The sequence below is a fragment of the Mustela erminea genome, chromosome 3, assembly GCF_009829155.1.
Source record: "Mustela erminea isolate mMusErm1 chromosome 3, mMusErm1.Pri, whole genome shotgun sequence".
In the NCBI taxonomy this organism is placed as follows: Eukaryota; Metazoa; Chordata; class Mammalia; order Carnivora; family Mustelidae; genus Mustela; species Mustela erminea.
In genome coordinates this window covers 15,225,393-15,243,219 of record NC_045616.1, presented here as the reverse complement: position 1 = coordinate 15,243,219, position 17,827 = coordinate 15,225,393, and the positions used below count along the sequence as shown (strand labels likewise).

Sequence of the window (17,827 nt, the reverse complement as noted above, 5' to 3'; positions counted from 1 at the left end):
GATCACAAGTAGGCAGAGAGGCAGGCAGAGAGAGAGAGGGAAGCAGGCTCCCTGCTGAGCAGAGAGCCCGATGTGGGACTCGATCCCAGGACCCGGGAATCATGACCTGAGCTGAAGGCCGAGGCTTTAACCCACTGGTTAAAGGCATCCCCCCCAACAAATAAAAAGTTTTAAAAAGGAACTTCTTTTCTTGGATGATGCTTTGAGCCTCCCGGAGGATGACCGTGTTCAGCCAGTACCTGTTTCTCACTTTTGGCCAAACCGTGGTAGCAGAAGACGGAGACTCTGGGAAGGAGAGCAGTGTGGGAGACTGGAGTTCAGGTGACAACCCACACTTTACCTCTAGGCAAAGAATTGCTTAGGCCACCCTGATCTCCAATATGAATGTAATCCTGCTATTGCCAAACCAAACACACTAGCGTCTTCATTAGAGTCTTTCCACAGTATATTAACGACTTTGATAATAAGCCATAAAATTCCTTTGTTGGCATATGCTAACAATTTTTTTTGGCCCTTTTTTCAAGGATCCAAGATTCTTTCATAGGATGTCTATCCACTCACATCTACCCTTTTCATCAGGGTTCTCAGGTTGGCCGAACACAGCAAAGGCGCTTCAGGAAAGCATAGATTTTTGTTTCAGCGATGGGAGGTCCAGAATTCTTGGATTACAAAAGATTCCATGGCAATGAATTTTAAATTCCAAAATAAATAATCAGAAATGCTTTATTAAAAAAAACTACCAGGATTCCTCTTTCAACTTCAGCTTCCATCTTTACAACAGGAAAAAGCTGAATGCGCTGGAATTCATTTACTTTCCTTAGATTTATCAGAAAATTAAGGTCACAGGGCAGACCGCCACCCCCAAATCTGGACAATCGCACATACACAGGGAATCCTAGCCAAGCTGGATCTGCCTGATCTTGTACTGTATGCACGGTACGGACAGTACAGTCAGTACTGATGGGCACACTTACAGGGCACCTGATGAATCAGGCTGAGTGTGGACTAGACAGAGTATTAAAAGTTCCTGGGAATCAGTCCTTGGGGGGGGCCTCAGACTTCCATGGATTTTACTTCCAGGATCCCCACCAGGTTCTTCTAGGGAAAAGAGAAAAATCCACTCATGTTTTGGGCATTGGAAGGGGAAAGTAACTGTTTTGAAATATGCTACGGGCTTTCTGCATAACAAAAGCCTACACTGTCAGGGAAATTACTCTACCAGAACTATGTATTTTTTAAGGTTTTACTTAAATTCCAGTTATTGAATACACAGTGTAATATTAGTTTCAGATGTACAGTATAGTAAGTCAACACTTCCATACAACACCTGGCACTCATCACAACACAAACATGCCCCAATCTCCATCACCTGTTTCCAGCATCCACCCACCCACCTTCCTACCTGAACCTCATTTGATCTGACCAAAGGGAAATTAGACAACTCCAAACACCTCTAGCTCTCCTGCTTCGTTTAAGGGGAGTATAAAAAGCTAAGAAATGCTTCTAAAAGCTCAGAGCAAGATAACAGTGGAGTGGGAAAAAAAATCAGAGAACTGAAACCTTTAGCACTTTCAGCTATAGCAAACAGTAAACGTAACCCCCATGACCCCTCAAGTTGCTATGACCTGAAAAATCATGTCTGTCTTTCAACACAAACCTATAAGGCTACTGGCAAATGATACAGAGTCTGAAGAGACAAAGCAAGCATCACAGCCAGACTGAGATAGGACATATTTTGGTATTCTCAGGACTTTAAAATAACTATGACTAACAGGTTAAGGATTCTGACGGAAAAAGTAGGTAACAAGAGAGAACAGATGGCTAATATAAGCAGAGAGATGGAAACATGAAGAATTAAAAGGAGATACTCGAAACAAAAAACCCTGTAAGAGAGATAAACAGAGCTGAAAAAAATAATCAGTGAGCTTAAAGGTAAGTCAGTAGAGATGTTTCAAACTGAAATGCAGAGAGAAAAAAATTTTTTTTTGAAGATGTTATTTATTTATTTGACAGAAAGAGACACAGTGAGAGACGGAACACAGGCAGGGGGAGTGGGAGAGGGAGAAGCAGGCTTCCCACCACCCCGAACCAGAGCAGGAAGCCTGACTGGGGGCTTGATCCCAGAGCACTGGGATCATGACCTGAGCCGAAAGCAGACACTTGATGACTGATACATTCAGGTACCCTGAGGAAAAAAAAAATTGTTAACTAAATAGCTATCCAAAAAATGTTGGACAATTACAAAAATTATAACACTTGGGGTGCCTGGGTGGTTCAGTGGGTTAAGTGGTGACCTTTGGCTCAGGGCATGATCCCAGGGTCCTGGGATTGAGTCCCAGGTCAGGATCCCTGCTCAGTGGGGAACCTGCTTCTCTCTCTGCCTGCCCCTCCCCTTCCCTTCCCTCTCCTCCTGCTCGTGCTCAGGTGTTCTCTCTCTCTCAAATAAATAAATAAAATCTTTTAAAAAAAAGTATAACAGTCACACAATGATCCAATTGAGATATGAGGTAACTCAATGGATAAAAAAACAAGAAACGTCTTTTTGATGCCAGAAAGAGACTCAGTTCAAACCTAAAGACATGTATATGCTAAATGTAGCATACCTAAAAAGATATGCTATGTAAATGAAAAGAAAAAAAAAAGTTGGGGTAGCAATAGTTATATCAGAAAAAAAGGACTTTAAAACAAAAACTGTAATGAGACAAAGGAGGGAATTTCATAATGAAAAAAGGAATCTATCCAACAAGAGGACGTCACAATTGCAAGTATCTAAGCACCTAACATAGGAACGCCTAAATAACACATTAGACCTGGTAGACTGAACAGATTATATAGACAGAACATTCCATCCCAAAAGAGGAGAGTACACATTCCTTTCAAGTGCACATGGAACATTCTCCAGGAGAGATCACATATTGGACTGCCTCAGTAAATTTAAGAAGACTGAAATCATATCAAGCATCCTCTCCAACCACAACTGTTTAAGAAATGAGAAATTATAAGAAAAAGTGGAAAAACAAACACAAACAGATGGAGGCTAACCAACATGCTTCCAAATGGGTCAAAGAAGAAATCAAAGAGGAAATTTTAAGAAAAAGATAGAGAAAAATGAACATGGAAAAACAATGGTCCAAAGTATTTGAGATACAGCAAAAGCAGTTCTAGAAAGAAAGGTTATAGTGGATGGGGAGGAGCAAGATGGAGAAGTAGGAGACCTAAATTTCATCTGGTCCCAGGAGTTCAGCTAGATCAAACCATTCTGAACACCTACAAACTCAACAGGATATCAAAGAAAAGAAGAGCAGCAACTCTAGGAACAGAAAAGCGACAACTTTCGGGAAGGTAGGATGTGCGGAGAAGCGAATCTGAAGTGATGGGAAGATAGACCGTGGGGGGAGGGGCCGGCTCCCGGCAAGCAGTGGAACGCAAAATTGGAACTTTTAAAAGTCTGCTCCACTGAGGGATGTCGCTCCAGAGGCTAAGTGGGGGTGGAGCCCTTGCAGGGACAGTGTGGTCTCAGGACCAGCGGGATCACAGAAAGACGGGGTGTCTGAGTGTGGCAGAGCTCCCAGGTATCAGAGTGGGGAAGCTGACCACGGAGACAGAGCCAAGAAGGGGCTCTCAGCTTGGGGTTACGTTAAACCATGATCCCCAGCACAGTCAGGCCACTGCTCTTTGAGCAGGGACTCCACAGGCGGCAGATCTGGGAGAATCAACTTCCTCTCTCGGAGTGCGTGGCAGGGATCTGCAGGGTTTGGAGACTCCAGATGGGGCTCTGTGCCAGAGACAGAGATGCTTGTTCACAGGCTGGGTGAGCTTAGTGCTCAGCTGGCCGGAGACCAGGGAGACAGGAGTGACTGAGCACTTTTCTACGAGGGTGCACTGAGGAGTGGGGTCCTGAGCTCTCAGCTCCTCCAGCTGGCAATTGGGAGGCTGCCATCTTCATTCCCATCCACCAGAGCTCTACCGACAGTGTTCAGGGAACAAAAGCTCCTGAGAGTGAACCCGAGCAGATTGCTTAGCCCTGCCCCTGGCAAGGGCAGTGCAGTTCCTCCTCAGGCAAAGACATTTGAGAATCAGGACAACAGAAGATCAGCAAGAACATCCAGCCAAGATCAAGTTCACCTATCAAAGAAAACTCAAAAACTCAAGAGATACAGGAATACAGCACACAGAATTCATGGCTTTTTCCCCCATGATTCTTTAGTCTTTCGAAGTTAAATTTTTAAATTTTCTTTTTTCTTTTTTTTGAAATTTTCCCTCTTTCCTATTTTAACATTGTCTTATCAATACCTTTTAAAAAATATTTTAATTTTCATTTTTATAGTCCTATTCTTTTTAAAAAATTATTTATTTATTTGTTTCTCAGAGACAGAGAGCGAGCACACAAGCAGGCAGAGTGGCAGGCGTAGCTGGAGAGAGAAGCAGACTCCCTGCCAGGCAAGGAGCCTGATGCAGGACTTGATCCCAGGACTTTGGGATCATGACCTGAGCCGAAGGCAGTGGCTTAACCGACTGAGCCACCCAGGTATCCCTACGGTCATATTCTATCCCTTAGTTGTATTTAACCATATTGTGTGTGTGTGTGTATGTGTGTGTGTATGCACGTGGGTGTGCATGTATGTATGTATATGTATATGTATGTATGTGTGTGTGTATTTGTTTCTCTTTCTTTAAAATTTTGCGATAGTTTCTTCTAACAGACCAAAATATACCTTAAATCTAGTGTCTAGCTTTGTTCTAGTCTTCCGCCTGATCACATTCTCTTTTTTTCTTTTTAAATTTTTTTCTTTTTTCAACCAACTTCTCAATTCACTTTTTAAAAATATTTTTAAATTTTCAACTTTATAGTCATATTTCATCCCTTCGTTGTATTTACCCTTATTTTTGTATGATATATTTGTGTTTTCTTTTTTAAAAATTTGGGGAGGCAGTTTCTTCTAACAGGCCAAAAGACACTCCAAATCAAGTGTGTGGCTCTGTTCTATTCACCAGCTTGATCCTATATTTTTTTTCCTTTCTTTTCCCCCAAGTTTCAGGTCTCTTGATTTGTTGAGTGTGTATTTTTCTGGGGTTCTTTTTACCCTTTTAGGATTTTATTCTCTCATTCATCTATTCCTTTCTGGACAAAATGACAAAGTGGAAAAACTCCCGGCAAAGAGCAAGAGGCAGTACCAACAGCTAGCACCTAATCAATACAGATGTTAAATGAAAGAATTCATGGAAACAAATGAAAATGAAAACACAACTGTTCAAAATCTTTAGGGGTGCAGCAAGGTGGTCCTAGGAGGAAAGTATATAGCCATACAAATCTTTCTCAAGAAGTAAGAGAGGTCTCAAATACACAACCTAACCCTAACCTAAAGGAGCTGGAGAAAGAACAGCAAAGAAAGACTAAACCCAGTAGGAGAAGAGAAACAGTAAAGATCACAGCAGACATCAATGAAACAGAAACCAAAAGAACAACAGAACAAATCCATGAAACTAGGAGCTGGTTCTTTGAAAGAATTAATCAGATTGATAAACCCTTGATCAGACTTATCAAAAAGAAAAGAGAAAGGACCCAAATTAATAAAATTATGAATGAAAGAGGAGAGATCACAACCAACACCAAAGAAATACAAACAATTATAAGAACATATTATGAGTCACTATATGCTAGCAAATTAGACAAAGTGGAAGAGATGGATTCATTCCTAGAGACATATAAACTACCAAAACTGAACGAGGAAGAAATAGAAAACGTGAAGAGATCCATAACCGGTAAGGAGATTGAAGCAGTCATCAAAAATCTCCCAACAAGAGCTGAGGGCCAGACTGCTTCCCAGGGGAATTCTACTAAACATTTAAAGAAGAACTAATTCCTATTCTCCTGAAACTGTTCAAAAAAATAGAAATGGAAGGAAAACTTTCCAACTAATATTATTAGACCAGCATTACCTTGATTCCAAAACCAGACGAAGACCCCATCAAAGAGAATTACAGATGGATGCAAAAATTCTCACCAAAATACGAGCCAATAGGATCCAACGGTACATTAAAAGGATTATTCACCATGATCAAGTGGGATTTATTCCTGGGCTGGAAGTTTGGTTCAATATCCTCAAATCAATCAATGTAACACAGTACATTAATAAAAGAAAGAACAAGAACCATATGATACTCTCAATAAATGCAGAAAAAGCATTTGACAAAGTACAGCATCCTTTATTGATCAAAAGTCTTCAAAGTGTAGGGATAGAGGGGACATACCTCAATATCATCAAAATCATCTATGAAAAACCCACAGCAAATATCATTCTTAGTGGGGAAAACCTGAAAGTTTTCCCCCCAAGGTCAGGAGCAAGGCAGGGCTGTCCACTATCACCACTGCTATTCATCACAGTACTAGAAGTCCTAGCCTCAGCAATCAGACAACAGAAAGAAATTAAAGGCACCAAATTGGCAAAGAAGAAGTCAAACTCTCACTCTTTGAAGATGATATGATACTTTATGTGAACCCAAAAGACTCCACTCCAAAACTGCTAGAACTTGTACAGGAATTCAGTAAAGTGGCAGGATATAAAATCAATGCACAGAAATCAGTTGCATTTCTCTACACCAACAACAAGACAGAAGAAAGAGAAATTAAGGGGTCAATCCCATTTACAATTGCACCCCAAACCATAAGATACCTAGGAATAAACCTAACCAAAGAGGCACAGAATCTATACTCAGAAAACTATAAAGTACTCATGAAAGAAATTGAGGAAGACACAAAGAAATGGAAAAATGTTCCATGCTCCTGGATTAGAAGAATAAATATTGTGAAAATGTCTATGCTACCTAAATCAATCTACACATTTAATGCAATTCCTATCAAAGTACCATCCATCTTTTTCAAAGAAATGGAACAAATAATTCTAAAATTTATATGGAACCAGAAAAGACCTCGAATAGCCAAAGGGATATTGAAAAAGAAAGCCAAAGTTGGTGGCATCACAATTCCGGACTTCAAGCTCTATTACAAATCTGTCATCATCAAGACAGCATGGTACTGGCACAAAAACAGACACATAGATCATTGGAACAGAATAGAGAGCCCAGAAATAGACCCTCAACTCTATGGTCAACTAATCTTCGACAAAACAGGAAAGAATGTCCCATGGAAAAAAGACAGCCTCTTCAATAAATAGTGTTGGGAAAATTGGACAGCCACATGCAGAAAAATGAAATTGGACCATTTCCTTACACCACACACAAAAATAGACTCAAAATGGATGAAGGACCTCAATGTGAGAAAGGAATCCATCAAAATCCTTGAGGAGAACACAGGCAGCAATCTCTTCAACCTCCGCCGCAGCAACATCTTCCTAGGAACATCGCCAAAGGCAAGGGAAGCAAGGGCAAAAATGAACTACTGGGATTTCATCAAGATCAAAAGCTTTTGCACAGCAAAGGAAACAGTTAACAAAATCAAAAGACAACTGACAGAATGGGAGAAGATATTTGCAAACAACATATCAGATAAAGGACTAGTGTCCAAAATCTATAAAGAACTTATCAAACTCAACACCCAAAGAACAAATAATCCAATCAAGAAATGGATAGAGGACATGAACAGACATTTCTGCAAAGTAGACATCCAGATGGCCAACAGACACATGAAAAAGTGCTCCATATCACTCAGCATCAGGGAAATACAAATCAAAACCACAATGAGATATCACCTCACACCAGTCAGAATGGCTAAAACGTTGCAACAAGTCAGGAAATGACAGATGCTGGCGAGGATGCGGAGAAAGGGGAACCCTCCTATACTGTTGGTGGGAATGCAAGCTGGTGCAACCACTCTGGAAAACAGCATGGAGCTTCTTCAAATTGTTGAAAATAGAACTGCCCTATGACCCAGCAATTGCACTACTGGGTATTTACCCTAAAGATATAAACGTAGTGATCCGAAGGGGCACGTGCACCCGAATGTTTATAGCAGCAATGTCCACAATAGCCAAACTATGGAAAGAACCCAGATGTCCATCAACAGATGAATGGATCAAGAAGATGTGGTATATATACACAATGGAATACTATGCAGCCATCAAAAGAAATGAAATCTTGCCATTTGCGACAACATGGATGGAACTAGAGCGTATCATGCTTAGCGAAATAAGTCAAGCGGAGAAAGACAACTATCATATGATCTCCCTGATATGAGGAAGTGGTGATGCAACATGGGGGCTTAAGTGGGTGGGAGAAGAATAAATGAAACAAGATGGGATTGGGAGGGAGACAAACCATAAGTGACTCTTAATCTCACAAAACAAACTGAGGGTTGCTGGGGGAAGGGGGGTTGGGAGAAGGGGGGTGGGGTTATGGACATTGGGGAGGGTATGTGCTTTGGTGAGTGCTGTGAAGTGTGTAAACCTGGCGATTCACAGACCTCTACCCCCGGGGATAAAAATATATGTTTATAAAAAATTAAAAATTAAAAAAAATCAGCTGCATTTTTATATACCAACAACACAGAAGAAAGAGAAATTAAGGAGTTGATTCCATTTAAAATTACACCCCAAACCATTACATACCTAGGAATAAATCCAACCAAAGAGACAAAAAAATCTGTACTCAGGAAACAATAGAATACTCATGAAAGAAACTGAGGAAGACACAAAGAAATGGAAAAATGTTCCATGCTCATGGATTGGAAGAACAAATATTGTGAAAATGTCTATGCTACCTAAAGCAATCTACACATTTAATCCAGTTCTTATCAAAATACCATCAACTTTTTTCAAATAAATGGAATAATCCTAAAACTTTTATGCAACCAGAAAAGACCCAAAATAGCCAGAGGAATGTAGAAAAAAAAAAAAAAAACAAAACCAAAGTTGGTGGCATCACAATTCCAGACTTCAAGCTCTATTACAAACCTGTAATCATCAAGACAGTATGGTACTGGCACAAAAACAGACACATAGATCAATGGAATAGAATAGAGAGTCCAGAAATGGGCCCTCAATTCTATGGTCAATAATTTTTGACAAAGCAGGAAAGACTGTCCAATGTAAAAGACCATCCCTTCAACAAATGGTGTTAGGAAAACTGGACAGTCACATGCAGAAGAATGACCATTTCCTGACACCACACACAAAAATAGACTCAAAATGTGGGACAGGAATCTATCAAAATCCTTGAGGAGAGCACAGGCAGCAACCTCTTTGATCTCAGCTGCAGAAACTTCTTCCTAGAAATATGGCTGATGACAAGGGAATCAAGGGCAAAAACGAACTATTGGTATTTCATCAAAATCAAAAGCTTTTGTACAGCAAAGGAAATAGTCAACAAAACCAAAAGACAACCTACAGAATGGGAAAAGGTATTTGCAAATGACATATCAGATAAAGGGCTAGTATCCAAAATCTATAAAGAACTTATTAAACTCAACACCCAAGGAACAAAGAATTTAATCAAGAAATGGGCAGAGGACATGAATAGACATTTATGGAAAGACGACATCCAAATGGCCAACAGACACATGAAAAGGTGCTCAACATCACTTGGCATCAGGGAAATACAAATCAAAACCACAATGAGGTACCACCTCATACCAGTCAGAATGGCTAAAATTAACCAGTCAGGAAACAACAAGTGTTGGTAAGGATGCAGAGAAAGGGGAACCTCCTATACTGTTGGTGGGAATGCAAGCTGGTGCAGCCACTCTAGAAAACAGTATGGAGTTTCCTCAAATAGTTGAAAATAGAGCTACCTTGTGACCCAGCAACTGCACTATTGGGTATTTTCCCCAAGGATACAAATGTAGTGATCTGAAGGGGCACGTGAACCCCAGTGTTTATAGCAGCTATGTCCACAATAGCCAAACTATAGAAAGAGCCTAGATGTCCACTGACAGATGAATGGGTAGAGAAGAAGTGGTACAAAATGGGCAGAAGACATGAAATGACACTTCTCCAATGAAGACATACAAATGGCTATCAGACACATGAAAAAATAATCATCATCACTAGCCATCAGGGAGATTCAAATCAAAACCATACCACCTTACACCAGTTAGAACGGCCAAAATTAATAAGACAGGAAACAACGTGTGTTGGAGAGGATATGAAGAAAGAGGAACCCTATTACACTGTTGGTAGGAATGCAAGTTGGTGCAGCCACTTTGGAAGAACAGTGTGGTGATTCCTTAAGAAATTAAAAATAGAACTTCCCTATGACCTGGCAATTGCACTACTGGGTATTTACCCCAAAGATACAGATGTAGTGAAAAGAAGGGCCATCTGTATCCCAATGTTCATAGCAACAATGGCCACGGTCACCAAACTGTGGAAAGAACCAAGATGCCCTTCAATGGATGAATGGATAAGGAAGATGTGGTCCATATACACTATGGAGTATTATGCCTTCATCAGAAAGAACGAATACCCAACTTTTGTAGCAACATGGACGGGACTGGAAGAGATTATGCTGAGTGAAATGAGTCAAGCAGCTTTGCGCAGTGGCAGTATCGTAGCCAATGAGGTTTATCCAAGGCGCGATTATTGCAAATTGAAATGAGTCAAGCAGAGAGAGTCAGTTATCATATGGTTTCACTTATTTGTGGAGCATAACAAAAAGCATGGAGGACATGGGGAGTTAGAAGGGAGTTGGGGTAAATTAGAAGGGGAGGTGAATCATGGGAGACTATGGACTCTGAAAAACAATCTGAGGGGTTTGAAGTGGTGGCGGGGTGGGAGGTCGGGGTACCAGGTGGTGGGTATTATAGAGGGCACGGATTGCATGGAGCACTGGGTGTGGTGAAAAAATAATGATACTGTTATGCTGAAAATAAATAAATGAAAAAAAATGAGCAGGGCACCTGAATGGACATTTTTCCAGAGGAGACATAGAGATGGCCAACTAACACATGGAAAGATGCTCAACATAATTAATCATCAGGGAAATCCAAATCTTAGCCACAATGAGGTATCACCTCCCATCTGTCAGAATGGCTAGTGTCAGAAAGACAAGAAATAATAAGTGCTGGCAAGGATGTTGAGAAAAGGGAAGCTTAGTGCACTGTTAGTGGGAATATAAATTGATGCCACCACTGTAGTAAAGAGTATGAAGTTTCCTCAAAAAAATTAAAAATAAAAATACCATAGAATCCAGTAATTCCATTACTCAGTATTTACCTCAAAGAAACAAAAACAGTTGTTCAGAAATATATATGTATATCTATGTACACTGAAGCATTATTTACAATGGCCAAGATAGGAACCAAACTAAATGTCCATTGATAAATAAGCGGATACAAGTAGATGTAGGTGTATACAGACTCACATACAAGCGAATATTACTCAGCCATAAAAAAGAATGAGACCTTGACATTAATGACAACATGGGTGGACCTAGAGGATATTATGCTAAGTGAAATAAGTCAGACAGAAAGACAAACACTGTATGATTTCACATATATTTGGAATCTAAAAAACAAATAAACAACAAACACAAAACCCCTGAGAAGAGGGGTGTGGAAAATGAGCAAAATAGGTAAAGGGGATTAAGAGGTACAAACTTCCAGTTACGAAATACATAAGTCACAGTGATGAAAAAGTATAGAGAATATAGTCTATAATATAATACTGTCTGGTGACAGATTGTAACTACACTTATAATAGTGAGTACTGCATAATGTATAGAAGTGTCAAAACATGACATTGTACACCTGGAACTAATATAGCATTCTATATCAACTGTATTTCAATAATAATAACTTAGCTGAAAAAAATCTGGGGGACTACTGTTTGTTCAAAGTAATGAAAGTAACAATGTATTATGAGATTAGAGTATATGGATAAGTTAAAGGAATGATAAAAATGTCATAAGGAAAGGATATGGGATTGGGAATATTCTTATAAGATAACTGCACAACCCATGAAACAGCCTAGTATTAGATGAAAGTAGGCAGAGATGAAATGAAAATGTATATTGCAAACTTTAGGGCAACCAATAAAAATTTTAAAGGAGTATAGTATGCTAAGAAAGGAGGAGAAAATGGAATCATATAAAATGTTCAATTAAAACCAGAGAAAGCAGAAAAACAGGAGAAGGTTTTTGTTTTTTTTAAAGAACAGACATAATCGATGAGAAAAACTTATAACCATGTTAAATATTAATCCAAATAAATCAATCACTTTCACTGTGAGTGGCCTGAGTATACCAATTAAAAGAGACCATCAGAGTAGATTAAAATAGGAAAAGACTCACTATATACGGTCTGTAAGACACCCACTTTAAATACAAAGACACATATAGATTAACAGTAAAGGGATGGAGAAAGATATACCATGCTAACTCTAATCAAAAAAAAGATGGAGAAGCTATATTAATTCCAGACAAAGCTAATTTCAAAAGTAGAAAAGTTATGAGACAAAGAGATGTTACACCATGATAAAGGAATCAATTCTCTAAGAAGACATAATAATCCTTAATATGTATGCACTTAAGACAGGGCATCAAAATATGTGAGACAAGAACGGATAGAACTGTACAAATATTACATTTGGAGATTAAAATGTGTCTTTATCAGTAACTGACCCATCCAGTTGGCAGAAAATCAGGAAGGACAGGGTTTAACTAGATAACACTATCAATCAGTTGGATCTAATCAACAGTCTATAGAATATTTGTTTTTTTTTTTTTTAAAGATTTTATTTATTTATTTGACAGAGAGAAATCACAAGTAGTCAGAGAGGCAGGCATAGAGAGAGAGAGAGGGAAGCAGGCTCCCTGCTGAGCAGAGAGCCCGATGCGGGACTCGATCCCAGGACCCTGAGATCATGACCTGAGCCGAAGGCAGCGGCTTAACCCACTGAGCCACCCAGGCGCCCACTATAGAATATTTGAACCAACCACAGCAGAATACCCATGTTTCTCAAGCTCACATGGAACATTCACCAAGATATTCTACATTCTGGGCCATAAAAACACCTTAACAATTTTTTTTTTTAAAGAAAATGTGCACGTTCATGGGGTGGGGGTAAGTGAGGAGAGAGAGAGGATCTTATGTAGGCTCCACGCCCAGCACAGAGCCCGATGCGACGCTCAGTCTCACGACCCTGAAGTCATGACCTGAGCCGAAATCAAGAGTTGACAACCAACTCACTGAGCCACCCCGGTGAACCAACAATTTTCTATTAATGAAAATCATACAAATTGTTCTCTCAGATCACAATGGAATTAAACTGGAACTCAATAACCTAAAGGTAGCTAGAAAATACCAAAAAATTTTAGAGATTAAATAACACACTTTTAATAACACTTGGGTCAAAGAGGAAAGCAAAAGAGAGGTTTAAAAATATTTTTACCTAAATTAAAATGAAAATACAGCATATTAAAATATGTAGGATGCAATAAAAACAAGGCTTATAGGGAAATTTATAGCAATTAATATATATATTAGAAAATTAGAAGTTTCTAAAATCAGTAACCTAGACTTCCACCTTAGGAAACCAGAGAAAAATGAGCTCTATAAACTCAGAGCAAACAGAATACAAGAAATAATAAAAATTAGAATAGAAATCAGTGAATTTAAAAACAGAAAATCACTAAAGAAAAATCAATGATCACCAAACATTAACTTTTTGATATAACTCTATCAGGGCTAACAAGAAAAAAAAAAGAGAGCGAAATCACAAATTACAAATACACAAATATCAGAAATGAAAGAGGGATCACCACTATTGATCCCACAGACACTAAAAAGAGATATTACAAACAATTCTATGCCCCCAAATTTAATAGATTCAATAAAATTCTTTGAAAGACACAAAACTTACACAATGAGAAATCCATACTCTGAATAGAGCTGTATCTATTAAAGAAACTAAAATAATAACTTTCTAAAAAGACAGCACCAAGCACAGATGTTTTCACCAGTAAATTCTGCCACGCAATTGAGAATGAAATACCAATTCTCTACAATATCTTCCAGAAACTAGAAGCAGAGAGAACTCTTTTGAACGTATTCTACAAGGCCAGAATTACCCTAATACATAAACCAGATGAAGACTTTACAAGTAAACTACAGAACACTACCTTTCATGAACATAATTGCAAAAATTCTCAACAAAATGTTAGCAAATGGATCAAAAAATGTATTAAAAATTATACACCATGAGCAACGAGGGTTTATCCCAGGCATGCAAGGCCAGTACAACATTTGAAAATCAACTAATTAGGGACGCCTGGGTGGCTCAGTGGGTTAAGCCTCTGCCTTCAGCTCAGGTCATGATCTCAGGGTCCTGGGATTGAGCCCCGCATCAAGCTCTCCATTTGGTGGGGAGCCTGCTTCCTCCTCTCTCTCTGCCTACCTCTCTGCCTACTTGTGCTCTCTCTCTCTCTCTTTCTGTGTGTCGAATAAATAAATAAAATTAAAAAAAAGAACATCAACTAATGTAATTCATCACACTGATAGGCTAAAGAAGAAAAATCATACAAAGCATGTATATAAATGCATAAAGTCATTGAAAAAATCCAACACTTATTCATGATTAAAATCAACAAGCTAGGAATAGAGGGGGACCTCTTCAACATGATGAAGAAAATCTACAGAAACCTATAGCAAACCACACATATCTAGTGATGAGAAACTAGATCCTTCTCCAAAGACTGGGTAGAAGAGAAAGATGTCCACTCTTCATCGACTCCTATTTAACCTTGTTCAGGAATAAAATCAGGGGATAGCCAAGCTGGAAAGCCGGAGAAGTTCAAAATACCTGGGTTTTTCAACAGCTTGGAGGAAGCATGCATTCGGCAATCCACATGGTTCATCTCAAAGTATCGTAAGGAAAATTGGTACTAATTTATCGCTGATCCAGTGCCCAAAAGTTCAGTTCCAGCTCACCAGCCCTACAACAAAAGGGAGCCTGAGCCATCCTGGAGAGGATGCAGTGGTGTCTTTTGCTGATGGCGGATGGGTAGCCAAAGAAGGAGAGTGTTCAGCAAGACAAAGGACAGAGGTTAGATCAAGGGAGTCTCTTCAGGACGACCTTCCTTTCTTTGAGAAGCTGCCAAGCAGGCAGTGTTCCTTACCAAACCTGTCTCCAGAAGAGCTTCCAAAGAAGACAGCACTAGCAAATGAGGAGGCATTGCAGAAGATCTGTGCCCTTGAAAATGAACTTGCTGCTCTCAGAGCTCAGATTGCCCAAACTGTGACCCAGTAAGAACAGCAACATGTTATTCCAGGTGACTTAGATCCTACCACATCTGTTACTACACCACCATCCTCTGTCCCTCTACCGCCCCCACCCCCACCTCCCCCAACCCTCCCCCACTGGGGCTCCACCAAAGTATAACACCGGCTGCCGACCTGATGAAAGAGTGAAGAGAGAAAAATACCTGTGCTGGAAAGACCTTGGTTAAGAACAGTCCAAAGAAACCTGATATGACAAATACGTTAGAGATCCTTAAAGATATGAACAGTATAAAATGTCGGTCAGTGAAAAGTTCAGAACAGGATATAAAGCCCAAACCGGTGAATGCTACGGACCCTTCTGCCCTCATACCAGGGGCTCTGAAAAAGGCATTTGCCTATCGATATCAAAGCCATAGTCAAAGTGAAATCCAAAACCTGCATCAGAGGCCACCTCAGAACCGTGCTGTTGGGGCCACACATGTCGAAGTCTACATGAAATATGAAGGCTTTCATTGAAAATGTTTCAACTTCCCACTAGACAGTGAGCAGAGAAAAAACTATCCTTGTTCCAGCTGTTGGTTTGTTAGGGCTGTTTGATGAGTGGAAATCAACACAATTTAGTAAATACCTGAATTTAGTATTCAGTGGTCTCCTTTACATCTCATCAGACTCAGCAATAACAAAAGTACTCTAAGTTTCTGGGTTGTTGTTGTTTTTTTTTTAAGGATTTTATTTATTTGACAGACAGAGATCACAAGTAGGCAGAGAGGCAGGCAGAGAGAGAGGAGGAAGCAGACTCCCTGCCAAGCAGAGAGCCCAATGCGGGGCTCAATCCCAGGACCCCAAGATCATTACCTGAGCCAAAGGCAGAGGCTTTAACCCACTGAGCCACCCAGGCGCCCTGGGTTGTTTTTTTTTTTAATGAGAAGATTAGTTCTGAACTGGGATTCCCATAATGTGTATTCAGACATGTGTTTTCTTTTTTTCCAGACATGTGTTTTTAATGTAGTCAGGATGTTTAGGTTTCTAGTCTTGAAAACAATTATATAGATTTCAGAAGAAAGGACATTTGTAGAGGTGTTTTTAATTCTTAATACTAACTTATCTCTGCAGATATTTTATATGCACATTTTGGATATAAAATAGTATGCAAAATTTAATAATGATGTCAGTGAGGGTACTGTTACCATCATTAGTGGTCACTGATCATTTACTACTCAGTGACAGAACAAGGTTGTTGTAGTGAAATATTTAGGATTGCAACCTTTTTGCCCCGAATAGGACTTTTACTTTAGATTCTCTCATTTCCTTGGAGATGGGGTTCAGGTAGGAACCAGATAACGTTCACTGCTGAAAATTCCATAATGCTTTCCTTTAAAGGAAAGTCAAAGACTATGAAAGCTGCTTTCACTTTAGTGCTGTCCAGTGCTGAGGGAAAAAAAATGTAGTTTTCACATAGTGAGAAATCAAATTATTGAATTAAATCTGTAACAGGAGAAAACCAGAACGTACCATCTTTTTTTTTTCTCCCAGTTGAATAAATGGCATAAAAAAGATGACTTGTTGCTAAGTTGATATATAATGGAAATAGCAATATAACGGAGTTTTAAGATTTTTAATATTGGTCAAATATAGTAGCTATATAATGAAACCTTGAATAGGTGAAAGAATTTCCTATTAAGTTGTTCATCATTGGTCAGAGTGTTATCCTGTTGAATTACATTAAGCAGCAAACCTTAGGTGCTACTGGAATTGTTTTAAGTGATCATTTGTGAATGCTTGGTAAATCTTCACGGTTTTCTGTATTTCTGTTAAACTCAGCTATAGTTAATGCCAGAATCTCCTACCATGAGTAAATATTTGATTTACTTAAATCTAGTAAAAAGAAGTGGAGATAGGAAGAGTAGACACTTACTTTTAAGTTACTGAAAATATGTGCAATAAGTTACTGAAAATTTGTGCAATGTTCTCAATATTAGCAAAGGTTATTCAGCTTAAATCTGAACTGTGACTGGGCGCCTGGATGATTCAGTGGGTTAAATCTTCTGCCTTCAGCTCAGGTCATGGTCCCAGGGTCCTGGGATGGAGCCCCACATTGGGCTCCCTGCTCAGCAGGGAGCTTGCTTCCTCCTCTCTGTCTCTGCCTGCCTTTCTGCCTACTTGTGACCTCTCTCTCTGTGTCAAATAAATTAATAAAATCTTAAAAAAATAAAAGAAGAAATCAGTGGTATTTATATGAACTGTGAAACACCTGAAAAAGAAATAAATAATCCTGTTCACAATAGCATCAAAACAGTAAAAACTTAGGAATACATTTAACCAAAGAAATGAAAGAGCTGTGGAAAATAATATATAAAACTTTCATGAAAGAAACTGGGAAGAAATAAATGAAAATCTATTCTGTGTGCTTGGTTCAGAATTAATATTAATAAAATGTCCATACTACCCAAGGCCATCTATAGATTTAATGCAGTCACTATCACCATTCCAATGGTGTCACATAATTTGTCACAGAAACACAAGAAACAATCCTAAAATGTGTAAGGAACCACAGAAGACCCTGAACAGCCAAGCAATCATAAAAAGGAAAAACAAAGTCAGAGGCATCACATTTCCAGATTTCAAACTATACTACAAAGTTACAGTACTTAAAAC

At 39.2% G+C, this 17,827-nt stretch overlaps 2 pseudogenes; both read left to right on the top strand.

Annotated features, from left to right (window-relative positions):
* Positions 1–218: 218 nt before the first annotated feature.
* Positions 219–15,892, top strand: LOC116587164 (annotated as a pseudogene).
* On the top strand, positions 10,482–10,633 carry LOC116587338 (annotated as a pseudogene).
* Positions 15,893–17,827: the final 1,935 nt, after the last annotated feature.